The 27879-nt window shown below is 38.7% G+C and overlaps 1 protein-coding gene, 1 long non-coding RNA gene, 1 other non-coding gene and 1 pseudogene across 3 annotated transcripts in view; 2 read left to right on the top strand and 2 right to left on the bottom strand.

Annotated features, from left to right (window-relative positions):
- The window catches only part of LOC110349478 (uncharacterized), a 177618-nt gene that overhangs the window by 82566 nt on the left and 67173 nt on the right, over nt 1–27879 (bottom strand). The window lies entirely within an intron of this gene.
- Nucleotides 1–27879, bottom strand: part of Epm2a (EPM2A glucan phosphatase, laforin) — a 212295-nt gene that overhangs the window by 25150 nt on the left and 159266 nt on the right. The window lies entirely within an intron of this gene.
- Nucleotides 4311–5891, top strand: LOC101715788 (signal transducing adapter molecule 2 pseudogene; annotated as a pseudogene).
- On the top strand, nt 25083–25189 carry LOC147824239 (U6 spliceosomal RNA). The gene has a single exon (XR_015442662.1). It is a non-coding gene; the product is annotated as a U6 spliceosomal RNA (small nuclear RNA).

The following is a 27879-nucleotide window of genomic DNA, read 5'->3' on the forward strand; positions in this document are numbered from 1 at the left end:
TTGAAGAGATACTTGCACTCCCATGGTCACTGCAGTATTATTCATAATAACCCAGATCTGGAAACCACTTAAATAACTATCAATGGATGAAGAAAATGTGACATATATTACCATATGTATGTATATATAATATATATATATTATATATATACCATAATATTGTTCTGCCATAAAAAAGAAAGAAATCCTCTCATAAGTGGCTTCATTGACAAACTTTAGGGATTTTATGGTAAGTGAAATAATTCATTCATGGGAGAACAAATGCTACATGACACTAACATGAGGCATCTAAAGTGGTCAAATTCATACAAAGAGAAAGTAAAATGGTTGTTGCCAGAGGCTGGGGTGTGGGGTGAAATGGAAAGTTGTTATTCTACATGTATAAAATGTAATTTATGCAAGATGAGTAAGTCCTAGAGACCTCCTGCACAACATTGATCTTATAGTTAACAATATTGTTCTGTATATATAAACATCTGTCAAGAGGATGGATATCATGTCATATGTCTTGCCACAATAAAATTAAATAAATAAGACAAAATTCACAAACAAAAGGGGCTGTCTCAAGCAAGTGACAGTGAATAGCTAAGGGATCTCCATGCTTGCCCCCGCCCAGAGCATCTCATGTTATTTCAAAGCATGTCCCAGATGTTACTTTCTCAAAGACTTTATTATTTTCATAAAATCCATTATCACAGGCAGAAGGGCTTCAAAAGACATAATGTAAAAACTATTTAAAGAGCAATAGAGATAACTTATTTCCATCATTATAGAAGACTACCTAACTTACGTGATTGGTAGGCAGTCATATAATATGCTCAGTTCAGCTGTCTGGAAGAAAGACAATGAACCACTAAGTGGATATGTATTATCCGTGGGTGTCAAGCAGGCACTTAAGAACACACATTAGAAATTTTCAGGCTCTATTTCAGAAGAAACATGGATCTTCTAGAATGCTAATGAATTATCATGAAACTCAGATGGTATCTCCAATATCATGTTTTAAATAACTGTGATTAGACATAGATAAACGGATCTAAAAACGCAAAAATAAAACTCTACTCAATTTTAGAGGGTAAAATATTTTAGCCTTCAATGGGGATATCCACAAGATAGTTCAATTAATATACCACTTAAATGTTTCCTTTTGTTATTGCCATGTACACATAAACCCCTCAACCATAATACTAATTCAAAGATTTGAAAGACTTTGTAAATTGCCTTAAAGTCACAACTTACTTCTAGAATGTGACCAAAACACAAAAGTGAATGTGGTTACTCCTCTTCATATAATGAATCACACATCATTTTCTCAATACCCCAGTTACTTACATTGAAAATTATTGGTTATGGCAAAGGTCAGATTTCTGTGTTCTCAGCAACAGAATTTTAGCTGCTTCCAGAGAAGAGGGGAAATGTTCTTTGTTATTGGGGTGATTTATTTTGGGCACCTTAATTTTCAACTTTTGTTCCCAAATGGACACATCTCATCATTTAATAGCATCCTACCATTCAAGCTGCTCAGCCAATTCTAAGAATTAATCCATTTCAGCATCAGCAGCAAGATGGACACTCCAGCTGAGCAGATGTGCACTCTTCTCTGTAATTACTTTTAGCTCTTGCTTTGCCCTTTACTGTCTGTTTGAATTTAACCTTAATGGAATCAGAATGGCATTTACCCAGGGATCAGCTCCAGATTGTATGAAACCCACAAAATAAAGGTTATCACATAGTCTACTAATCACTTTTTGTGGCCAACAGTTACCTTTCAGTAGAAGAGATTGGGAATGCCACATGTTTATCCTGAGATAAGAGTGATTAATCCGTGCCTTCGTCATTTGCCCCCTGACATCAGTCCCATCACTGTAGCCCAGTGTAGGATCCCAGAGTAACAATCCAGAACTTTGGCATAGTATAGAAACCAGCCCATTCTACTGAAACTTAAATGGTGTGGCTATAAGGCACTAGCCACATGTCCAGAAGTAGAAACAAGTTGGCAACTACAAAAGCAGGTCTACAGTGCAGGAGAAATTTCAAGAATTGAGTCCCCAGATTTGGAAAAAAATGGCTTAAGAGGCCTTTCAAATCTCCCACACTCTGCTGTCAGAGTCCAGCCCTTGGCTAAGAGCTCAGAATATACTTTGCTTTTAGTAATAACAGCTAAATTTTCTTACTCAAGTACTTTATAAATACAAAGTGAAGAAATTTGTATTACTTAAACAGTTGGCTCCTGAATTCCTCTTGGGAGAATCATCTTCCTTTGGGGCAATATCTTGATAAGTGATTGGGGGAAGACCTCCACTAGGGCTTTATTTTTAGAGTCTTCCAGTCTTCCGAGGAGAGAGAAACGTTCTCGGTATGACTCACACTAGAAATCTGGTTTCAGAAAGTGAACAACAGGGAGAAGTGATGAGAGAGGAGAGAAGCATTGACATGGAGACTGTGAGAGGTAGAAAAAGGTCTTCTTTAGGGCCAATAGAGTGAGCATAGGAGCATTAAGAAGCACACAGACTCAGTGATCCCATAATGTAAGTTCTCAGACAACAGAAGTTTGAAGAAAGACCTCAGACTTTGTAGACCATGGAACTGGCAAAAGTTTAAGCTAATTTTCCAGTCCTAGATGTTGAGGAGCAGATAGATCCAAAGTTGACACCTAGGTCATGCAGCCATCTCAAGCCTCATAGGAATATCCTATTGTTAGCTGCATCCAAAAGATAAAGAAATTTAGATCCCGAGTCATTCCCAATGTGACACTTTTAGTAAACTGGACCACAGGATTACAATGCTACTCCAACTCCTAAAGTGGTGATCACAACCATTAAAATGTAAAGCTTCCTGTTTTATATTTTGAGACTGCATCGTCATATTGTCAAATCCTATGCATCATTGTGGTTAGTTTTCTTTCTCAAAACTACACAGATTTCTCCCACTCTGAAAGTCCACAACCCTTATTGAGCATTTCAAGGGGTTTTTTCCCCTTCAATAAATAAACATAATCAAATCTTGCCCATCTCTATTGAAAACAAATTCTTCAACTGTGTTTTCCTAATTCTTTTTTCTTATAATCAAGTATCTTGTAATACCATCTGTGCTTTCTCTCCACTCTCTCCTCTTATTCACCTTTCTGCCTGCTACAGAGGAGCAGAAATGATGGTGAAAGAGAAGTCATTTTAAAAGTTGATAACTATTTCAGTCTGTGTGTTGATGGGAACGATTGGACTGAGTGTGCAAAATTGATGAAAGGTGAGAGGGGAGATTGCAGGAGCAATGTCCATGAATGGTCAAGAAAATAGGGGATCTAGTGTACATGTGGAATGCCTGGCTTTCGATAGGAGTGGGGAGACTAGGAAAATGGACAAGAAAGAAAAATCTGCGTGCTAGTTTCTGATGATGAGGTAGCTGTAATGGAAGGATGCTATAGAAATTCTTTTGTAAATTCTCCAATTTTCTCAGTAAAATAGAAAACAAGTTTGTCTCCTAGGAGGGAAAGAGAGACAGGGTAGAAATTGCAGGTTTGAAGAAATAAAGAAAAGATATAAAATAGCCACCTAGTTTAATAATAGATAAGGAAATTTTATTTGACTTCCAAGCCCCATTTAAAAGACCCACTTGAAACCTAATGTCAGAAATGTAGACATACAAATAACCATCTTGGATGAATGTATTTTTCTAGCCAGAATTAGTCAGACAGAAATAGTAGAGGAAGGGTTGGATTTAACCAGAGCTGTTACTTAGTCAGGTAAGTGCGATGAAGGAAAACGGAATGAGTGATTAGAATGATTGACCATTAGTGGAAGGTACACACACAGGGATTGTGACATTGAGGAGTGAGGGATGTACGTGAAAAGGGGGTAGATGAAAGCACTAAATTGTTGTTCTAGTTAGGGGAGAGACATTGTTGGAGTTAATACGCAAGTAGGAGTGAGCTGGAAACACAGGAAGTAGTGATCAGAGATTGGGATGAATACAACTCAGATTTTGGAGGGGTTGAGCACATTTATACTGACAAGGTACAGAGTATGACCATGCAAGGGATCAGGTGGTTAAAGATTTTAATATCCACAATCTGGTGAAGAGCTACATCTAAATCTTTTTCATATTACCCACATTGACTCTAAATGTTGCATGTTTTCAGATAACTTCATGTCTATATATCCAGTTGAAGTAAATTCTACTTGTGACTTCCACTTAGATATAAAACAAGTATTTGAAGAACCAAGCTGTCTAGGAAGCTGTGGCGGGTCACCCAGCAGGGAGTAGCTGCTGAGATTTGGCCAGATCGTGGCAACTGGTGCTTGGGCGCCAGTGAGATGTCTCTATTCCCTGCCAACCCCTTCAAGCAGGACATAGAAAAGGCTACAAATGAATACAATACCACAGAAGATTGGAGTCTTATTATGGGCATATGTGACAAAGTCGGAAGCACTCCTAATGGAGCAAATGATTGCCTAAAAGCTATAAAGAAAAAGGTAAATCATAAGGTTCCTCATGTTGCTCTACAAGCATTAACTCTTCTTGGGGCTTGTGTGGCTAACTGTGGAAAGATACTTCATTTAGAGGTATGTTCCCGTAATTTTGCAACAGAAGTACGTGCTGTGATAAAAAAAAATAAGGCTCATCCCAAAGTATGTGAAAAACTGAAATCTTTAATGGTGGAATGGTCAAAAGAATTTCAGAAGGGACCTCAATTTAGTCTAATATCTGCAACTATTAAATCAATGAAAGAAGAAGGAATTACTTTTCCTCCAGCAAGTTCTCAGACTGTCTCTGATGCTGCCAAGAATGGAATATCATTGAACAAAAACAAAGGAGACGAAGACATAGCTAAAGCTATCGAATTATCGCTGCAAGAGCAGAAACAGCAATGCACAGAAACAAAATCTTTATATCCATCTGCAGAAATTCAGTTAAACAATAGGGTTGCATGAAAAATGAGAGCTTTATATGATTTTGAAGCTGTTGAGGACAGTGAACTCACCTTTAAACATGGTGAAATTATTATTGTTTTGGATAACAGTGATGCCAGTTGGTGGAAAGGAGAAAATCACAGAGGAATAGGACTCTTCCCATCTAATTTTGTGACAACTAATTTAAACATGGAGTCTGAAGCAGCTGTGGACAAAATGAATGTAATTGATGATGATGTGGAGGGAATTAAGAAGTCAGAACCTGAGTCTGTTTATATAGATGAGGATAAGATGGATAGAGCCCTGCAGGTGCTCCAGAGTATAAATCCAGCTGATTCAAAACCAGATTCCCAAGAACTCTTGAATTTGAAAGATACCTGCCAACAGATGGATCCAATGATAGATGAAAAACTTGAAGAGATTGACAGGAAGCATTCTGAATTATCTGAATTGAATGTAAAAGTCTTGGAAGCTCTGGAAGTGTATAACAAACTGGTGAATGAAGCACCAGCACCACTATATTCAGTCTACTCGAAGCTCCACCCTTCAGTACATTACCCCTCTACATCAGCTGGGGCTCCATTGCAGGCATACCCAATTCAATCATACAGTGAAAACTACATGGGTCAAAGCCTTCACCAAGTAACTGCTGCCCAAAGCTATAGCCTAGGACCATATCATATTAGTTCACTGCGATCACTGCCTCCAATCATGAATTCTTCAGTAATAACGCAGCCTACACAAACTCCATATTTAAGCACCAGACAAGACACTGTGTCCAATCCTTACATGAACCAGAACTCTGACCTTCCATCAGCTACTGGTACAGCTGCTTCCACACAGCAGATGAGGATGTCCGTGGATATGTCAACTTACCAGAATACTACTTGCAGTTTACCACAACTGGCGGGCTTTTTGGTGGCAGTTCCAGCTCACTCCATTGCACAGCAACAAACAAATTACCATCCACAGCCTCTCCTTTAAATATAAAGCATTTTCTTGAAAGCCTTCATAAGTATACCTGGATATATTAAAACTTCTATCCTTTCAACTCAAAAGGATCATGAATAAATAAAGCACAAAATCTATCTAAAAAATAAAAATAAAATAAAACAAGTATTTGTAATTTAACATGTCTTGGGATTAACTCACCATTTTAGCCCACCCTTGCTTCCTCCATAGCCAACCCAAAATATTGTTCATCCAAGCACCTGAGGCAGGAATCAGGACTTGCTGGTCACTTCCTTTTCTTACCAGCAATATTAAAGTAACTAGCAGTCTCCACTGATTTAATCTCTTAAATCCATAGTCCAAACTCTCTTCATTTTCCAGTCCTACTCTCATGCACTGAAATAAATTTATATCCTCACAATTTAAAAAACAGATTATTGTAGCAATTTCCCAGCTTCTGTGTTCTGGCTTTGCTCATTTTCAAACCAGTTTTCTGTATTCCCTTTGGACTATTCTTTCTGGAATACTAACCTGCTTAAAGTGCTTAACTAGCTTTATACTGCCCGTAGGATAAATAATACACTTTTTAAAAGCAAAACTAAGCAGGTGTTTGCTACCTTGGGCCTCCTTATCTCTTATATTTCTCTAACTGCCAACACTCGCCAAGTGCCCCAGTCATATTGGGATACGAACTGGGTCCTCAGAGCCACTCCCCTTCCTCACAACTCTTTACCTTTACAGATACTTTTCTCTGCCAGGAGTGCTCATCCATATCCCACCTGCTACTTCTTCAGCTCGTCCTTCGAAGTCAATTTAAGCATGTCACCTTCCAAACACCTTCTCAGCTCACAGTACGTTTAAGATCCTTCTCATGTGTCCCGAAAGCATCTTGTCCCTATCTATATTGATACATTTTTCATGTTGTAAATTAGTCATTTTTAGTTTGCCTATCCTGCGGGCTGTAAGCTCATGTAGGCAGAACTTTGTTTTTACGGTTGAATGTTCCATAATTCTTGGCACACTTTCTGGGCACAGGGTATGTAAATCAGTATAGGTTTTCTAGATGAATGATTGGCACTTAAATGAATTCTATCTTTACAGTGGTTTAATATATGTGTATACCATGGGATCCCCATTATATACAATTTGGGAACATAGAAATTCTTTTATACTTCTCAAAATATATACATAATTATTGGCAATACAGAGAAGGCACTTGGTCAACAATGTATTGCACTGATACAGCAGGTCAACACTGTGAAATTTCTGCTCAAGCCAGCCAACATCAGGTCCACAAGAACAGAACATAGTTAAGTAAAGAATAGATAGGGTACTATGGGCTGGATTTCAATCATTTACAGCAAATGTTTGGCTCCAGACTCAGTAATTTTCTTTTTTTAACTGGCAAAAATTGCTTTTCTACATTAAATTTACATAGAACAAAGAAGCAAGTGTATCTAATGACTAAAATAAATACTGGAGCTCCTAAATGAATTCTTCTTTTTGGCAAAATCATTGCATGAGGTTGTTATCATTATGTTATAAATTTAGTAAAAGATTCATGAGAGTAAAAATTAACAAAAAGTTATCATTGTCACCTTGGGGTTAAAAAAGAAAAATCAAATTGAAATCTCTGACTTTGGTGGTTGTCTCATTGCAGCAAATCACCTTCACTTCCTTAGCTAAAGGTTCTTAAATTGCCATAGTTCCTTTTCCTTCCTAACCAATTCTGACACAGAGTTGCAGAGGGTGTGGGTGTCAGCACACTGACCTCAAGCACAAGCTCCCTTATTTCTGCCTTTCTCTTGCTTCTGATGAGGGAACAGGTAGGCTAGAACAATCCCTCCTAGATCAACAAATGGAATGTGCTATCAAAAACAAAGATATAAGAGTAATTGAATTGCTGGTTATTAAGGTTTATTATTATAGCTTTGTTTTACTCCATGCACCACTACTGAATTCCAAGTTAGTGTGGGCCTGGTTTTGAACTATGCTAACTAGGCACTGAGGATTCATAGCACAAGAAGCAATTGAAAACAAAGTGTAGTAAAGGAAATCTTGGAGTTTAGAGGCAAGGTTTCACTCTGCCTCCAATTCACCAACCACATTATTGAGCCAGCTATCCAGCCTCTTTGAGCCTGAAGTCCCTCATCTATAAAATAAAAGATTATGTCTCCTGTAAAAGGCTGCTGTGGAGAGTAACTAAAATCGCACATACAATGTGCCCAATAAAGAGCTTGACAAAGCTGACAATAAAAAATACCTACTGTCCCAATGACTTTATAATCCACTTGGGGGACAGAAATTTATATAATTAACTGCAATAAGATGTTATAAATATTATACAGCAAATCCCATGGGACTAGAGACAAAAATAAATAATTAATCCTACTGGAATGGGGTGGTGGGAACACTTTACAACCAAGCCTATAGATGTGGCTGTTTGATGCTAATTTTGCCCACCACCATAACAATCAAACAACAAACATACTCTGGTAGCTCTGTTGTAAAAAGTAAATAATAAGTCTTGCTGTGACTCTTCACCTTTCGCTACCTAATTGCTCATTTCTTTCTCCTCCTCACGAAGAACACAGAAAGACTTTTCTTTTCTAAAGCCCATTGCTATCTGGCTATGTCCTTCCACCGCAGTGATGTCTTGCTCCCTACTGGCCGCACCTGCAGGTGTCATAGTCAACTGCTGTTCTTGGGGAGCACCCAGTCTGGGCTCTTTTCTGTTCTCCCCATTAGATCTCTCCTCTATCCCTTGACTTTAAAGACACAATCACTCTCAGATGTCCATGTTCGGCCCCGCTGAGCATCAAAATTTCATGATACTGTGTATTCAGTTGTTGATTTGACATGACTACAGATACCTAAGTGGCTCTCCAAACTTAACAGGTCTCGCACAAATGATAATCCCTCTAAATTTCTCTCCATAAACTAAAACATGGCCAAAAAAAGACCTGTTCATTCCTTATTCTTCCTTTTCTTGTAAATGATGATATCACGAGTCACCACTGATATTCCTCATTCTTTCACCCCCTGTTTCTGATCCATCACTAAATCTTGTTGATTAAACCACCTTGTTCATACCCACCCATCTCCCCAGCAACCACTCCCGCCCAAGCTACTGCCATCTCTTACTTGGCCCATTACAAGGGCCTGCTACCCTGACTTGCAGTGGCCAGTTGTGACCCACTGTTCTCTGACTTCCATAAGTTAAAGTGATTTTCATATATTTTCATAAATTACACTTCATGTAAGACTCCTCCTTTTAGACCCCACGATGCATACTCATTTCACTTGAAAAAGGAGATTTACCATGACCTAGAAGTCCATATGCCATCTAGCCCACCTACCCTCTTCCCCCCATCCCTAGGCACAAAGGGCTTCTTTCAGTGTCCCAAAAACATCAGCTCATTCCTGCTTAGAGGGTGAATTTGCTCTGTGCTGCGTTGCAACACTCTACTCCCAGACTCTCCATGACTTGGTCTATCTCATGCTTCAAGAGCCAGCTCAAATGCCCCCTCCCAAGTAAGGTGACCCTTTGAAGCAGAGCACTGTTCCCCACCCCCACCCACCACTTTCTATCATGTCTCTCATTGTGTCATGTTCACTACATTTACTTCTTATTAAATTTGTGCTATTTGTGTGTGTGTGTCTGTGTGTGTGTGTGTGTGTGTTGTTCATTTGTCTCTCTCCCTACACAAAATGATTCAGGAGAGACTGCATCTTGAGCTGCTTTGTTTACTGCTACACCTCCAGTGCCCTAGATCAGTGTGTGGCATTTGATAAACACACAAAATGTTTGTTCAATGTATGATCAAATGCACAAGCACAGTTCTGGCAACATTTGTAAGAGGAATTGTTGGATTTATTAATTAAAAATAAACTATGATATTCTTTATGGTTTTATTGACTGATATTCCTTATTCCTCTGACAAATGCAACCAAGCATCTGTTGTCTGGTGAATGCAGTGGTAATGTTGTAGTGGTTTTCTTTTCAGATAATTGTGTTCTTGCAAGAGTAGTTCAGGTAATGGTAAGTGATAAAGGCACAATTCACGCTGCAGGGCACTTCACCAGCTCTGAAAGCCATCATGCACAAAATGGCACGTGAAGATATTTATTTATGTTGAATGAGGATGAGAGGGATTCTATTCTGAAACACTCTTCTCTTTACTAATGAAGTTCAAGAACAATGAGAATATTTTTTATCTCTTCAAAGGCTAAAGAAGTTCATGACAATTTGTATATGGAAATAGCTGTAATCATGTAAAGGACTGAGAGAAATTAAGAAACAACCTAAGGCAGCCTTTTCCTCAAAAACATAGTCAAGTTAAATAAGGAAAATAAAGCTTCTTCTAAGTTTTGCACTTCTCAGGAGACCTCAGATGCCATTTCCAGATGTGCCTGTGCAAGGTAGGTTCCAGATAATGGAAACACAGGGGCCAGACCATAGGATGCTGCAGAAGACAAGTCCACCTGGAGTGAAAGAGCTGGAATGCTAGCTTTTCTCCCTAGTTGCCAAGTTGCTGAGGCTTTTTACCAGTTTCATCACGCAGTTCTGCTTTGCTTCCTTCTAAAAGAGATTGTACCATATTTGGGCTCTCACAAACTCCAGGGAATGACATCCCTTACAGATTCACTTGCTGAGACGAGAAGACACAGTAAGTACAGTGTCCATGTCACCAAATCAAGTCACCTAAACTTCACCTAATTCATAAAAGCACAATATTGCCTTGCCTCTGGATCCTAGGTCCTTTAGATAACCATTGGCATTGAGAGAATGCTGCATTGTCTAACAGACCAGGCAAGGGACACAGTGTCATTAGCAGCCACTCACACAACTGGCTTGGCCTCTGATTGCTGTGTCTTTATCTGCTTTCCGGGAAACTTATGACTTTCGTATTGAAAATTCAAGCAACAGAGAAGGTATAAATGAATCTGCTTTTCACTGTCCTGTTACTTCAAGTCAGGTGACCCTCACCTCCACTGTCCTTGGATCTTAGCACACACAGCATTGAACAAGCCAGGAAAGGCTCCAGAGAATCAGTTTGCAATATGTACTTTACCATCACTTTACAATGGACGAGGTAGAAGGTGCTTTATTAAATTTTGACAACCCTCAAACAAAGTGAACACAATTCAAGGTGACACTTACTGTCAAGAAAATCTTGCTTCTAGGAGAGGACTTTTTAAACACTCTATGCACATTAGAATCACCTGGGGAGTTATTTTTTAAAATGCACTGAGAGGTTATGATTTAATTGGTGTGAGGTGGGACTTGATAGTGGGTAATTTTTTTTACAGCTCCTCAGAATGTTCTAATGAGCTGCCACAGTTGAGAACCACTGCTCATGGTGGGTTGGCCTTGATCTTCTATAAAGCTAGTCTAGGAAAGCAGACCCCAGCTTTGCACTGATGACTTCTGTAGCTAATAATACCCAAACAAGGTAATATACAATAAAATAAATGAGAAATGAAGAAACACAGCTCAATTAGCACTGAAAATCAGTGAGGTAAGGAAGATCCATCCCGCAGTTAGAAGATCTTAATTACAGTTGTGTCATGCCTACATTTATTGTTGGTAAGTGAAATGGAGTGAAAACACTGTGTTGTTAGTAGTCTCTGTTGGTTTTACTTCTTTCAATGATGTTTTTGGTAACTTGACTTTTACTTTTACTTGAATTTTACCTTTTTCCAAGTTGGTTTTCATAGGAACCACTCTCTGTCGTTTCTCTGCCTGAATCCCTGCTTTGACGTGTTTAAGGTAGCTGGAAATCCTTTTAAATGAATTTCAAGGCTGTGTCAAAAACAGTTTAAAAGCTAGAGAAATATTGTCATAAAATTGATGTTAGTGATGTTTGGAAATTTCACAGCAGGATGAAGAAGCTCACAGGAGAGTTTGTTTTGTGGTTCTTTGCAACCTATTGGCTTCCCAACATCACCCTTCTGAAGCAACTGTTACTTGTGACTCCCCCATTTCTACACCAGCCCCTCAGTTCCAGGCTAACACGAGCGTTTCATTGCTCCCTTTCCCCACCAAGATCTTCATGCTCAGTTTGATATACAAACCCTGGAATGTGCATTCATGAAGTGGATACTGCTGCACAGTCATGGGGACATCATATTCTCCCCTGACTGTGAGGAAGGGATTCCACAGAGTCACCCACACTCAGCCATTTATCAGTGGAACTGTGGAAACAAATGAAGAATAACCAAATGAAAGTGAAAGCTACCTTCTGAGCCTCCTCAATCAAAGGAGTCAGTCACCATTAGTGGAATGTTGTTAGAGACTCAAAGAAAGGCAAAGAAATGGAAAAGCTTTATAGTGGGAAAAATAGAAGGCTTCATGATACCCTGACTGAGGGCTGTTGGCCTGGGGAAACTGAGAGTAGGATAACCAGGTGCTGCTGTTATGCTTTAGACCTAAAATGTCCCCCGAACTTCTCATGTGTTTGGAAAGTGATTGGACTGTGAGGGTATTATACTCATCAGTGGGTTCATCTGTTGATGAGTTCAGGAGCCAAATGTTCTGGTAAGAGGCAGAGAGTGTCTGGAGGTGGGTCACTGTGGGTGTGACTTGGAAGGGTACAATTTTCCCCCCTGGTTCCTTTTTATTTTTGGTTGTTTTTTGGCTGCCATGGAGTGAACAATAGTTTTCTACCGTGGCCTTATCATGGTATTTTTTCTTGAAGCCAACCAATCTTAGGCTAAATTTTTTAGAGACCCTAAGGCAAAATGAACCTTCTTGCATTTAAATTGAGTCAGATATTTTGTTCTAGTGATGGGAAAGTTACTAATACAGAAACTGTTACCTGAGAAACAAGGCTGTTGCTGTGACTGTACCCTGCTGTGTGGTTTAGGAACTGGTTTGCAGGAGAAGTTTGAAAAAGTTTAGAAATTCCAGCTAGCAAAGCCTTAAAATAGTCTGTGCAAACATTGATGAAAGATTCCGGTCAGGGCTCAGAAAACCAGAATGCTGATTTGAATGTGAACAGTAAAGGACAGGGTTGGGGGGTTAATATTGGGAACAAGGACAATTGGACTATGACCCTATATATTAGATTTGTCCATGTCCTGAGATTTTTGCAGGAGACTGAGATTAAGGGATGTAGACTAACCTGACAGAAAATTTCAACACAGCTCAAAGTTCAGGCTGTGACATATGTTGACTATTTTTAGCCAGATCTACAATGAGAATCAGGAGCAAAAGTCAGAGCCAAAAGATATAAAAAGTTTCCAATTTTTCTGAAAAAAGGAAGAACTCTCAAAGTTGGGGCCACCCAGCCAAATACAGTTGCTTAAAAGATTACTGTTTTTAAAAAGCCAAGTACTTTGCATCAGGACAATAGAAAAGTCATCTCAGGTATTATCAAGACCTCATATATCAAAGGCTCAAAGGTACAAAGGTGTAAACTTTCATTCACAAAGAGAATTCCTGAGCCCCCTGTTTAAGAAGACTGCCTAAAAAATTGCTCCTGGGATTCATTTCATCATGCTTAGCCATCCATACACTCCTTGGCCACTGCAGCCATGGTCCAAGGGGGCCAGCTACTGATCAAATTGGTGGCAGACCTTGGTGTCATCCACATGGTGCTGGCTTTATATGCATGCAGAATGCAAAAGTTATAGTGTTACAGAGACTTCTACACAGATTTTAAAGGAAGATCTGGGAATCCAAGCAAGAATTCCCTGAAAGAACAGTACACGAAGCTGTAAGAATGAAGCTGAAGTTGCAGTGGAGACTCCAGGAAGTTGGAGAGGCCAGGACCATGGATTGTCTGTCGAAGAAAGCTGTAGGTATTTAGTGCAGCCAGCCCCAGAGAGAGGCCATGTGGGCTGCAGCTAGCAAGGCCACAAGGATAGGGGCTGCCCAACCCTTTGGAGGTCACACCTCACCATAATCTGCCACAGGTGCTGGACATGGACCTACAGGATTTAAAGTCTGTTGTACTGTGTTTTAGCCTTGCTTTGGTCTCTCTCTCTCTCTCTCTCTCTCTCTCTCTCTCTCTCTCTCTGAATGAGAATATTTATTCTGTGTCCCTGGATGTTGGAAATATTTAACTTTCCTTTTTATTTTTACAGGACTCACTGCTAAGAGCTTGACTATCAGAGGAGATTTTGGACCTCTACTTTTCACCAATGTAGAGACTCTTAGAGATGGACTAAACGCATTTTTACATAATGAGATGGACATGAGTCTTTTAGGGGCCCAGGTTAGGTTATTATTAGATCTCAAATTCCTCGAAAATCTCAGATGTTTGATGGATGACTGGATCATGTGGGCCTTGTACTCATCAGTGAATTCGTCCATTGATGAGTTCAGTAGTCTTTAGCTGTGTCTTTTTATTATGACATTTTATTTCTGGGTAATCCTAACCTTTGGGTTAAAAAGACAAGGAAAGTCCTGAAAGCAGATGCTCTCTAACAAGAAGCCTTTCTTTACTTGGTTGTGCACTGTGGGAATGTAAGCATGTTTAATGATAACAGGGACATAAGAAGGAGGCAGATAAGTGGAAATCAGGATGCCTGAGCAAGCCGATTCCTGATTTGTAGAATGTAGCTCTTCATCAAGAGCTCTTTATTGCTCCACTCTTCTTCCTACCACCCTCTCCTTAAAGCACCAGTTGGGTAAGAAATGTGCAACCTGTCAGTTCAACTCAAAAAGTTTGTAGGTGAGCAAGGAAAGCAGGCTAACACATATTTTAAAAGCATATTGTCTAATTTCTTTTGTTTTAGAATGTCCTAATGTTGTAATGAATATCATGTCAGTCAATCAGTGTGAGACAAATAAAAGTGTTTGTTATGCTGAGCTTTAGGTTATAATTGTCCTTGTGATAAATTTAGATTGCAAATGGTAACTAACCTTGAGGCTAACTAAACACTTGTAAATATAATTTTTGGAGTAATTCACACAATCATATGATACAGAAATTACTCCCATTTCATACATGAAGTGACTGGGCCTCAGAATGACCCAACAGGACATAGTACATACACTGCACAGCTTTTATGCTCTTGGTCAAAGACACATGGATTATACAGTTACAGTGATAGCTCAACCCCCAGAGACCAGGCAGGGTTTTGGATATGCAGGAGACTTTTCCTGGCTGTCTGGAAAGACTCCTTTGTCCCCCCAGTCCCTTCCAAAGGGCAACACACATTGCATCATAATAACACAAGGACAGACATACATGAACTTCAGAATCACATCCTGCCTCAGGGAACAGCATCATGGTGTGTTTATCAACACTGCTGCCGAAACTGTCACTTGGGATTCAATAGTACCATATTCTCCACCTTTGCTTTAATTGTGTGGTTAATTCAAAATCACATTTTGCTTTTGTTATCTTTAGTTCTCCTTTAGGTGTCTTATCAGGATATGTTTATATACAATAAGGTAGAGAACTTTTATTTTCTTACCAGCTGACAGCAACATTTATCATAGAAAGAAGAGAATCATACATGCTTGAAAATATGTGAACCCCTGGTTGCAATAGAAGCTAAGACCTTGGGGAGCCTAAACATAAAAATTTTCCCTGACAGAGACAAGGAGAGCAAGGAGAGAGAGAAAATGCTAGAGAAAGTCAGAAAAGAAGAGAATATCCACTGTTGCTTATAACTGTAGCTTTCCATAACATTTTAAGCCTACACTAACAAAATTCTTGATGTGATTGGAAGTTTTTAAAAACCGAGAAAGGGGCTATATTTTGGGTCCAGATCTATCAGGGAGGGAGAAAACACAGCAATTTGGACTTTATCATTTCATTCTCTCTATTCTTATGCTTCTACAATCTGAGGTCTTGCTGACCCTGGGAACTGTCCGTCCCAGAATTATTGTCTCAATTCCTAGAGACAACAAAAGATTTGCAGTTTGGGGCTGGGGATTTAGCTCAGTGGCACGGCGCCTGCCTCCCAAGCGCAAGGTCCTGAGTTCGATCTCCAGTTTCAAAAAAAAAGATTTCCTGATTAATGTGTTTTTCAATTGCAAACCAATCAATCCAGAGGTGGTATCTGAACTAGTTCCTTAATCAGCCCACTATCTACCTGTAACAAATTATCCCACAGCCAGCTACTAGACAACCAGGAATGGCCACTATGTCCCAGAGTCCCCTGAAACTACTTAGACTAGCCAATTCTAATCCTATCTACCTGCCTCACCTGCATCTTCCCACAGAAACCTCGGTAAAGCCTCTTGCCCACAGTTTTCCACTGTCACTCTCCTCCTGACTTACTCCAGGGCCTGCTGTGCAGCCTTCCTCTTGTGATATGGTGCGCCCTCCTCAGGAGCTGTGAGTAACATACTCTCCTTTCAGAGACAACCCTCTACTCCATTGCTCTTACTGTACTTCACATGTTATATTAATACACTTAATTTTATTTTTTTTTGGGGGGGGTGTTTTGGTACCAAGGATTGAACTCTGGACCTTGCAGTTGCAGGCCAGGCACCGGAACCACTGAATATACACTTAATTTTAAAATGCTGATGGAAATAGTTCCAAATGAAACTCCAAGGAAAACTGTGATGGACATTACTGACACCCTGAGGAGTGGTCTGAATTCTCAGACGTGGGAATGGGCTGGGGCACATTTTCTGGGCCAAATTTGGATCTGAAGGGTTATCTATTCCTCATGCTGCCCACATGCCTTTTTCTTTCTCTTTCTACCTGGTCTAAATGACTAACCCAGTAAACAAAGCCCAGTTTTTTTCCATAGCACTGAAATTCTCATATATACAGGAGGACAACATACAGACAGCTCCCAACTTGCCATGGTCCAACTTACGATGCTTTTACTTTATAATGTTGTGAGAACAATGCACATTCAGCAGAAATTATACTTCAAATTTCAACTTTTCATCTTTCTCAGGCTAATACTACATAGTTCGATAGTCTCTCAAGATGCTGGGCAGCAGCAGAGACTGCGGATCCTATTTTGGCCAGGAAAGTAAATGATACTGCATAGCCCACTATGCTGCTAAACTATGATGCTCAATAGGTTGGGTGCATTAAATGTATTTGCTACTTAACATTTTTAGTTTATGATGGGTTTGTCCTAACTCACACAGCATCAGTAATAGGAAGAGTTCTTAAAGGTACATATTTTCAGCTGTAAATTGAAGCACAAACCTATGTTCCTTTCCAAGTTGGATCTATATTGAAAAATAAGGAAGAATACAACATCTTATTCCTTAGGGAAATTTGTCTTTTTGGTAATAAGCACATACTTTATGAAACAAGCTTTATATATGAGAGGAGGGGAGGAACTATAAAAAGATGGCACAGAAACATCCATCCTTCCATAGGATCTCTCAACATCTAGCCAAATGTTTCGGCTGTTATGAATTTCTTTTATGCACACCTCAAAAATATTAAAAATGCAGAAATTAAGATTAAAATTAAAATTATATTTAGATTTCCTAAATAAAGCTATCATAATGCCTGACCTCTATGAGTAATATATTTGAGAAATATATATAATATATGTTTATATATGTGCGTGTGTTTGTCTATCTATGTATGTGTATATAATATAATTATCATTGTTCTTTATTGGCCTCATCATTATTAGTGATAAACCATTCAAATAAATGCAAATAATTTGGGTTATTTTTACTCAGCAAGCCAAAGTTCTCTGGGAGCAGATTTGCATGAAAAAAACAGACATTTAGTCAAGTTTTTAAAACTTAAAAGATCTTGTAAGTGTTGACTTGATTTTCAACAAGTATCTCCACATATGCTGATGGAAGTCAGAAACCCCTGAATTCTCATCTTTGTGTTCTCAGCACACGTACTGAGTTTCTCATATTATAGGTACTAAATGTTATGAATGAATGAATGAATGAAGCAAAATTAAGTGTATAATTCTAATGACAATCATTAATTATTGAGATCCTCCAGAAATAGCTACTATACAGGCTAACATGAATTATCTCTAGTTGTGGCATATTAGAGAAATTCTTGTGCATAAAAATCTACCCCTAATACATAGGAGTCTGTTGGATTTTTACACTTTAAAAGATATAGAAAATTTTATAGCACAATGTATATTTCCAAGTAACATGCACCATTTTTCGGCTATTTTCTTTAAACCTTTTGTTCTTCTTTTTTTAAAAAAATTCAGCTATTTATATTAAAAGATGGCAGTAAATAAAGCTTCTAAATAAAAGAGAATTATTTAAAAATAATAAGAGACAAATGAGCAACTCATGGAAAACATTATGAAACAACACTGAAAAAAAAAAAAGTCAGAAAGCCAAAACTCTTATGTCTTCACAAGGAAGTAATCTCTCTAACCAATCTCTGACCATGAGCAGTTGCCCGAGAACTCAAGGCTACCTTGTTTCTCTGCTAGCCAAATTGTAGCTGGGATGCTTGACTCCTTACAAAATTCCCATTCTCAGATAGGACCAGACACCCTTAGTATGTCCTCCCCTGAAAAGGAAGTTAGAGATGTGGCTGAGTGCTCCTCCTAGTGGACAAGTAGATTTCAGGATTAAGTGGCTAGATTGAGCAGCTCAGGCTGCTCAAAGTCATCTTCAGATCAATCTAAAATGTTCTGCAAGATGCCCAGTTAAAGGGCAGCTTAAGAAACTTAGGCAGATGAAAGAAGGGCGTGAAGTTGAAATGCAAAGTCTACTGCTGAGGTAAAGATATTTTTCTGAAAGCCCAGTAGTCAGGAAGTGAAATAGTTTTCACAAAGCCAATCCAAAGATAAATTTATGAGATTCAAAGGATAAAAAACATAGTCTCAAAAGCTATAAAGAGAATGGAGGCAAAGGACACTTGTTTTCCTTAATCATGAAAAATGAATAGTACTTATAGTAATCAATGTAGTCAAAATAAATTACTATGAGGTCAAAAAATGATTGGTGAATCCTAAGAGGTATCTAAACTAGCAAAAATAGTATTATGAAAATAATAGATCCATACCAATGTCAACTGACAAACCATAGAATGAAGAACCATAGACCCTTGTCAAAAAAATCTTGATGAATGTCATTCAAGAAAATTTTCTCATTTTCCAGATAAGAACTCTGCAGCTCAGAAATGCTGAACGACTCGCCCAGGGCCATACAGCGGGCATACAGAGACAGAATGAGAAAAAGCGAAGTTTACTGGTTTCAAATATTCTGTCTTTTCTACTGCAATGGTGTCTTTAATAATTGAAACTAAGGAAAATGTTTTTGTTTTTATACAGGAGAAAGGGCTTTCTTCAAGACATGTGAGAATTAGCAATGCTAAACACCTATTCCAGGCACCTTCTCAATATTAAGATGTTGATTACATTGACAACACCATCTGTAGCTTTCTTAGGACACGTCCTACTTTGGTCTTTGTCATGATCTTCCTCTATATTTTCCCTAGATTACCAAGAAGTAAGAAAGGGAAAAGACATAAATAAACATTACTACATTCTAGGGCTTGATAGCTGTTCAAACAGAAATCTTACAAAGATATGAATGTCGAAAGCCAAAAGCTAAAATGCAGTACTTTATTTCCCAACCTCACCAACTTATGAAGACATTTATTAATTATAACAATTAGTTGTAACTAATTGTCTTAATTTTATGTCAAAGAGTGAAGTTTTTGGTGAATCCCAAAGTGACTGAGCTCCATTGAAAGAAAAAAATGGACAAATGTTAAGGTGGAGTTACATCTAGCAGAGGCAAATTCAGTAGTCAGAGACCAGAAAATCAACCCAAACAGATTAAATTGTCAGATGAATGAGTCACAAGTCTGATTCCCTCCCCTCCAGAGGAAAGGCCACAGCAAGCTCACTGCTTCCAGGTGCCTAAGCCCTCTGGCTATGGGGAGAGAACTTCAGTGACGCAGTCCACCTGTGCTTCTGACTTCAGGAGTTCACAGACCCATTTTCTCAACAACTGGCTGCCAACATTTATTTGCTCGCTATGTTAATGAAACTCATGCTGCTTGCAGCTCACTAACATTGGATAGAACATAGTTCTTTGGGTTTTTTTCTTTTCTTCTAGAAAAAATAAATGAAATCAGCCATAAGAATTACCTAACCCTAATCAGGAAATTGTGTGGGGAAAGGGTAGGGTATAAAGTTCAGGATCCAAGTTGAGGCACAAAGTGTGCCTGAGGCAGAGAGCCCTGACAAGCATCCTGTGCTAAAATATAATAATTTGGGGGTTTTTGTTGTTTGGGGTTTTTTTTGCTGCCTTATAAAAGTGATGGTTTAGGGCATTTTAGCTACAGAAGCTGGCATGCCTGTGACAATCACAAAACCTTAATGGAACATAAAATGATCCATAATTTTGAAAAGGAAAAAATGCTTTGCTCTGACCATCCCAGTGGCAACAGGTCCTCTAAACCTTGGGCTGGCACTGCTTCTGGAAGAGGAAAACTAAAGGCCCCCCAACCAAGCTCCTCCTCTGTGGTCTCTCAGGAGAAAGGACTTTATTTAACTTTTCACCAAAATAATTACCTTCATGGTCCCAGGAAAAAATGGCACACATCACTTGAAACCTTTGGGTATCTTCAATCATTTTTAGGATCTGAAATATGGACATGATTGCAGGGTTCTTTCGTTGAAATACCATCTTGACATTTTCTTTTCTCTTACATTCACATTCAGTGAAGCTTCTATGTTGCCATCTCTTAAGTCTGAATGTTTTTAGGATCTATTCAGTGTTTTCAATTACTTCCACCATTATGTTTGCCCAAGCGATCATTGTCTCCTATGTAGCCCACTAATTTTTCTCTTCTCGTTTATTTATTCTTATTACTTAGCAAGACATACAATGAAATCTTAGTGGATTGCAATAACCAGCTTCTGTTTTTTGTATTTTTTTTTTTAATTTGGGCTCTGTGAGCTGCTTTAATTAAGGTCTGCTCTGTTTGTCATCTTAGTGCCAGTGGCTACACAGGCGTGTTGTTCTCATAACTGATGCAGAAGGTACAGGCTGCAACAAACCATGCAAATACTGTACATACAAAACCTCTGCTCATGTCACAGTCCTTGGCTCAGCCAGTTATGGGGCCAAGACTAACATCAAGCGCTTCTCCTCTGCCAACCATCTACCTGGAGAGAGTACAAAGTTACAAAGGCAAGGCTCATTTTTGTACAACCGTGCAAGGAGTGCGGAATCAGAAACAATACAATTCGCTACCCTAAACCAGAGAGCTCTTTTAAGTAAACAAGTATGCTTAAACATGTCCCTGTCTACTCTGAGCTCTTTAATGACTTCATTATCAATTTTAAAAATGTACCTTAGAGGGCCCTGCAGGACCAGACCCTGCTGGCTGCTTCAGCCTTGTCTCTTGCCATCTTCCTCCTCCATTTCCAAGCTCCAACCATACCAAACTTCTGTTAGAACAGACTCTTTCTCAAATTAGAGGTTTGCATACAATATTGTCTCTGCCTAGAATAACTTGCCTCCCTTTCTCTTTTATTTAAACTTAGATCTGAAAGATGTCATTTCCTCAGAGAAATTTTCCTTGATCACCAAGACTAAGTTAAAATGTGTAAATGGTTTCTCCAAACTTCTCAGTCATCTCGCTTATCATATGCACTAGCCAGGGCTTACCAAATGAACAGGACCAACAAGATGTGTTCACTTATACATAGACACACAAGAAGGTCCTTATTAGGGGAATTGGCTCATACAAGTGTAGAAGCCTAGAATCCCCACGACAGGCTGTTTGAAAACTAGAGAAAGAAGCAAGGCTCAATCCAATTCCAAAGGCTTCAGAGCTAGGAAAGTCAATGGTGAAACTCAAGGCCTGATAACCCAGGCACCTCTGGTGCAAGTTTAGAGACCAAAGGCTCCCAAACCTCGAGTTTTGATGTACATGGGTAGGAGAAAAATGGAATCTGCTATACTTTGAATGTGCTTCCCAAAGCCTGTCAGAAACTTAATTCTCAGATGCGGCAGCTTTGGGAAGTGACACCTAATGAGAAGTGTTTTGGCCATAGAGGTGCCACTCTCGGGAATGGATTAGCACCATTACCACAGGAGACAGTTCTGTACCAGGATGAGTTTGGCCCCCTCTTGCCCTCCCTCACCCTCTCTAGTTCCTCCACTTTCTGCCATGAGATGACAAGGTAGGCAGGCCCTCCCTGGATGCTGGGCCCCCAATCCTGGGCACCCCAGACTTCACTACCATGAGCCATTAAGCTTCTGTGTAGAAAAAAATTTACACAGTTGGTATTCTGCTATAGCAGCGCAAAACAAAGACAGTGTCCCAGATCGAGAAGGAAGACAGAATGTGTCTTTGCTCTGCCTTTTGTTCTATCCAGGCCATCAGCCAACTGGATGGTTCCAACTTGCACTGGGACAGTAAGAGCAGACAGATCTTCCTTATTCAGTCCATTGACTCCAATGCTAATCTTCTCCAGAACAGCTTCACAGATACACTCAGAGATGATGCTTTCCCAGCTTTCTGGGCATCCTTCAAACCAGTCAAGTTGATACTGAAAATTAACCACCATACCACAGTTTTATTTAATTGACACATAGAAGTCTAATGATTGTTATCAATGCTAAAATGTGAGCCCCAGGATCGTAAACACAGTGTTTACTTTAGGAAGTGTGTTCTTTTCTTGACCTCGATCTTTTATCATAATAAACAGAGACACACACACACACACACACGCACATGCACGTGCAGAATGAATTAAGGCAGTAAAAAGATATTATCAATATAAATGTAGATATAGATATTGATTGCAGTACTGCCATATATAAAGTTGTATACTTTTTTCCTCTAATGATGTCCTCTACTTTACTCTTTCCATGCTTTTTTGCATAATAAAAGCCCTGTGTTTAAATCTCAGCTCTGCAGTTTGGGAGCTGTCTGGGTCAATAGTTTAAACTTGCTATGTCTTTCTTTATTTACATAATAATAATTCCTTCCTTGCAACATTAAAGAAAATAAAATATGCAAGAAAAAATACTCACCCAGTTGTTAGCATTGCCATTCTTACCCTGAAACCTAGTTGCCATGCATAAATATTCCAATTTCCCCTAGATTTGCTGATAGATATGCATTTATAATCAAATCATATCTATCAACTTTTTATTAAAACTCACAATTTACTGTAACCCCATACTTGGTTAAAAATTTTAAATTCAAAATGTGGAAGCCGTTACTCACTAAGCCCCCCTCTCCCTCTGCCCCCACACAGTGTACCCACCCCCTTTCCTTGGTCTTTTCTAGACTCTCGGTACTGGCTCTAGCTCTCCCCCTCCTGAAATCTCTCTTGGGCTTTGCCAGCAACTCCAGGCTCTGGTCTCTGCAATGCAGCCTCTCATCTCATTCTAGCCACATTTACTCACTAAGAGTAGGTCTCCAATAGAAATCTTCAATGATAAGCAAAGTATGACTGGTGACATAGTAGTATCTACCTCATAACGACATTCTTACCCTTTTAAATCTATATACATAGAAGTTAATCATAGAAAGAATACAATGATATATAGATACTGGAGTCAACAAGATTTTATTTTCTTTCATAATGCTTCTATATTATTTAGTTTTATATGACAAGAATGCATTCTTTTGGAAGTAATATAAATTTATTTTACGAAAATAACCATCAGTATTTGATGACTTTCTTTTTATCCAACAAATGAGATCTAAATACTTAATCCTCACCTTTAAGGTAGTTCATTTGGTTCCAGGTTGTTTTTCTAGTCTTTTACTGCTTTCCCTCACACTGCCTCATGTTACAGTTAAATGATGCTCTTTATTTGTATCTCCATGGGGAGCTGAGGTGGCTGTGCATCCTCATGACTTTTGCAAATCTCCTCAATTTGCACAAAGTACACTAACCTTACTCCCTCTTGTGTGCCCTCTATAATATTTTAATGAGCTTCCAATGAAACATCCAGTTTATTTTCACTTTAGACACTCATGAGGAAACATAGCCTAGAGCACCTGTTCTCTAACTTCCATTCAGAGCTTGAGTAAGAGAAATATTACCTTTCACTTTCCTAAATGTTCTTTCCGGGGACTAATTTACTTATTCCTGCCTGGAAGACTTTGCACAAAGTATTTTCATGTTTCTGCCCATCACAGTCCTATCTTTGAGGAACGAGAGTTTGACTTGGTTCATGAGAGCAGCCTGAATGATTTGCAACAGTCTGGAAGTAGGACTTTGGAGGCTCTGATTCCAGAATCCGCACCTTTACAGAAATCCATATTCTATCAAAGATGTCATGAAACGACATGCAAGAATAGTCACAAGGTAACAACCCCCACCCCGAATCCACTGTGATTGCCACTCATCCCTCCTTTTTCCCCAGTTTTTTATCTCCTCTGTCTTTCCTGTTTCCCACTGCTACCCTTAAAACTCTTCTTTGTTTTCCTAAGACCTAATTCTGTTCTCACATTCCCAATGTGTGCTTTACTGACTACATCAAAAGCTTCCTCCCCACTCCAAAGAATGTTCTCAGAGTATCCATTCAACAAAACAAGGCTCTTCCTAGAGGAAATCCTCTGCTAGAGAAAAAAACAGCTCTCTCCATAATAGTATCCATCCCTCAAAAGATCCACTGAAATGTCGGGTCCCTCAGAAAGCTTTCTCAAATTCACCTCTCTCATTTGACCCATATGGAATGGGTTGAATAAAACACTCTTTAAATCACAGGGAGAATTTTCCACTGTATAAACTTCAGTGAGGAATACGAACATCTATATCTGGTTTAACACCTACCTAATGTTACTTTAGTTATCTCTTGCTATTGTTCAGGAAAATTCTTCAAAAATAACATAAGAATCTTAAGGGCACAATTACACAGCAAGAAGCCATGGCCCAAGAGGCACAAGGGCCTGAGTGTGAGTCATAGCCACTAAGATCTTCAGGTCTTCTTAGATTTAAACAAGACAAAAGGCTATTTCAAAGGGTGGAGGGGGTGAGAGGAGCAAGGTAATGGGGGAAATAAATGAAAACCAAGATACATCACATACAGGTATAAGCACCCAATGATAAATGTAAACGTATTGTATACCTAAAATGTACCAATAAAAGAATTTAAGGGAAAAAAAAAGGTTATTTCACTTCAAATGTCTCATTTTACTGCCAATGATGTAATTCCATGTCAGAATTTTATTTATATAGAGTCGGTTCCAGATTCAAGTAGCAAGCACTTGACAAAGTCCAATACCCATTCATGATAAAAAAAAAAAAAAAAACCTACAGAAAATTGGAATAGATGGTCTTTGTCTCAATCTTATAAAAGCCATCTATGTGCTTGCTTTGGCGGCACATATACTAAAATTGGAACAATACAGAGAAGATTAGCATGGCCCTTGTGCAAGGATGATACGCAAATTCGTGAAGCGTTCCACATTTTTTTCACAATAGCGTCCAAAAAACTGAAATACCTAGGAATCATCCTAATGAAAGAAATCAAAGACCTCTTCTTTGAAAACTATGGCACTCTGAAAAGAGAGATTGAAGATGATATCAGAAAATGGACAGACATCCCCTGCTCCTGGGTAGGAAGGATTAATATAGTGAAAATGGCCATACTTCCAAAACTCCTATATAGATTTAATGCAATTCCAATTGAGATCCCAGCAGCATACTTCATAGAACTCGAGAAAACAATCCAAAAATTCATTTGGAACAAGAAGAGACCCAGAATAGCAAAAGCAATTCTAGGTAACAGAGATATGGCAGGGGGTATCACAATCCCCAACCTGCAACTCTACTACAAAGCTACTGTGATAAAAACAGCATGGTACTGGCAAAGAAACAGACTTGAGGACCAGTGGAACAGATTAGAAGATGCAGAAACAACACCAGACACACTCAGCCATCTCATCTTCGACAAAGGAGCCAAACACCTTCACTGGAGGAAAGATAGCTAGCCTCTTTAATAAATGGTGCTGGAAAAATTGGGCTTCAACTTGCCAAAGATTAAAACTAGACCTATATCTCTCACCATGCACTAAACTAAAATCAAAATGGATTAAAGATCTAAATATTAAAATAGAAACTCTGAACCAGTTGGAACAGAGGTTAGGTAGAGCCCTTGAAGACATCAGTGTAGGAAAAAATTTTATGAACAAAACCTCAGTTGCCTGTGAACTAGCACAAACAATCAACAAGTGGGATCTCTTCTTATTAAAAGGCTTCTGCACAGCAAGAGAAACCACCAGCAGTGTGAAGAGATAACCCACAATGTGGGAAAAAATCTTCACCTGCTCTTCCTCAGACAAAGGTCTACTATCTCGAATCTATAAAGAACTTAAAAAGATCAGACCTCCCAAATTGACAGACCCAATCCAAAAATGGGCATCTGAAATGAACAGACATTTCTCAGACAAAGAAGTAGAAATATAAAAGCCATCTATGACAAACCAACAGCCAACATCATACTAAATGGTCAAAAACTAAAACCCTTCACTCTAAAATCAGGAACAAGACAAGGATGTCCACTACATCACTCCTATTCAGTATAGTTCTGGAAACATTAGCCACACCAATTAGACAAGAGAAAGAAATAAAAAGAATAAAGATAGGAAAGGAAGAAGTTCAATTATCATTATTTGCGGAAGACATGATACTCTACATAAAAGGCCCAAGAAACTCCACGAAAAGACTATTAGATTTAATTACCAAATTCAGTCACATAGCTGGATACAAAGTCAACACTCAAAAATCAATAGTCTTCCTATACACAAATAACAAACTCACTAAGAGAAAAATTAGCAAAACCATACCTTTCACAATAGCATTGAAAAAAAACTGAAACACTTAGGAATCAATCTAATGAAGGAAGTAAAAGACCTTTACATTGAAAACTATAGTACTCTGAAAAAGGAAATGGAAGAAGATATCAGAAAATGAAAGATATACCTTGCTCTTGGGTAGGAAGAATCAATATAATGAAAATAGCCATATTCCCAAAATTGTTACACAGATTTAATCCAATCCCTATCAAAATACCCATAGCATACCTCACAGAATCACAGAAAACAATCCTAGGGCTGGGGATTTAGCTCAGTGGTTCCACCACCTGCCTCGAAAGCACAAGGTTCTGAGTTCAATCCCCAGTACCAAAAAAAGGAAGGAAAAAAAAGAAGAAAAAAGAAAACAATCCTAAAATTCATTTGGAACCAGATGAGATCTAGAATAGCAAAAGCAATTCGGCGCAACAAAGGCAAGGCAGGAGGGATCACAATCCCTGAAATGAAATTATACTACAAAGCTAAAATGATTAAAACCACATAGTGCTGGCAAAAAAAAAAAAAAAAAAAAAAAGATTCAAGTAATTGGAACAGGAGACTCATGAGGCAGAACTGAGCTAAAAGCTCAGAGTAAGGGAATATTTTACTTATTAAATGCTCTGATGATAAACTGTCACACTTTTTTATCTTTTTCCAAAAGGAAAAAAATCCTAACACTATAAACACTGATATTTCAAAATATTCCCAAGGAACTGATGATAGAAACCTATACATAATGGTAATAGAGCAAGCGTAGGAAAATTACATCTGGGTCAGTAGCTAGTGCAGCTGGTGCCTTATGATGAGCAACCTGTCCTTTCTAGCACAAATTTATGGTCATAGGATCCTTGGTTCCACAAAGAGAGAGAGGATGTGAGGCATAGTAGCTTGAGGAAGATTCACAAACCAATGAAGCTTTGTTTTCCTGCTGCTACCTCATGTACCAGACATGGCAAAGTTCTCCACTGCCTGCCATGACATAAACTGTAATGTCTACCAATAGGGTAGACATGACCCAGGGGGCCTTCTAACTTGAAATAATGTGGTTTCCTTTTATCCATACATTGCGATGTTCAAGACAACAGGAAATTCATGAAGTGGTATTATCACTAGAGAGGGTCTGAAGGGGTTCCCAAAAATGAAATAAGAAACCTAATTCATCTTACTCATAGAACAGGTTGGCAGATTTGCTGATTTCTGTCACAGAAAAAGGAATTTTCAAGACTAGTTAGTAAAAGGCATGGGAAAGGTTTTATTAGACAACATTCAAACATATACATGCAAAGAAATACAATACAGACCCTCAAGGC

Source organism: Heterocephalus glaber, unplaced genomic scaffold, assembly GCF_053883595.1.
Source record: "Heterocephalus glaber isolate CG9 unplaced genomic scaffold, H.glaber_assembly_v1.0 deba00001550, whole genome shotgun sequence".
In the NCBI taxonomy this organism is placed as follows: domain Eukaryota; kingdom Metazoa; phylum Chordata; class Mammalia; order Rodentia; family Bathyergidae; genus Heterocephalus; species Heterocephalus glaber.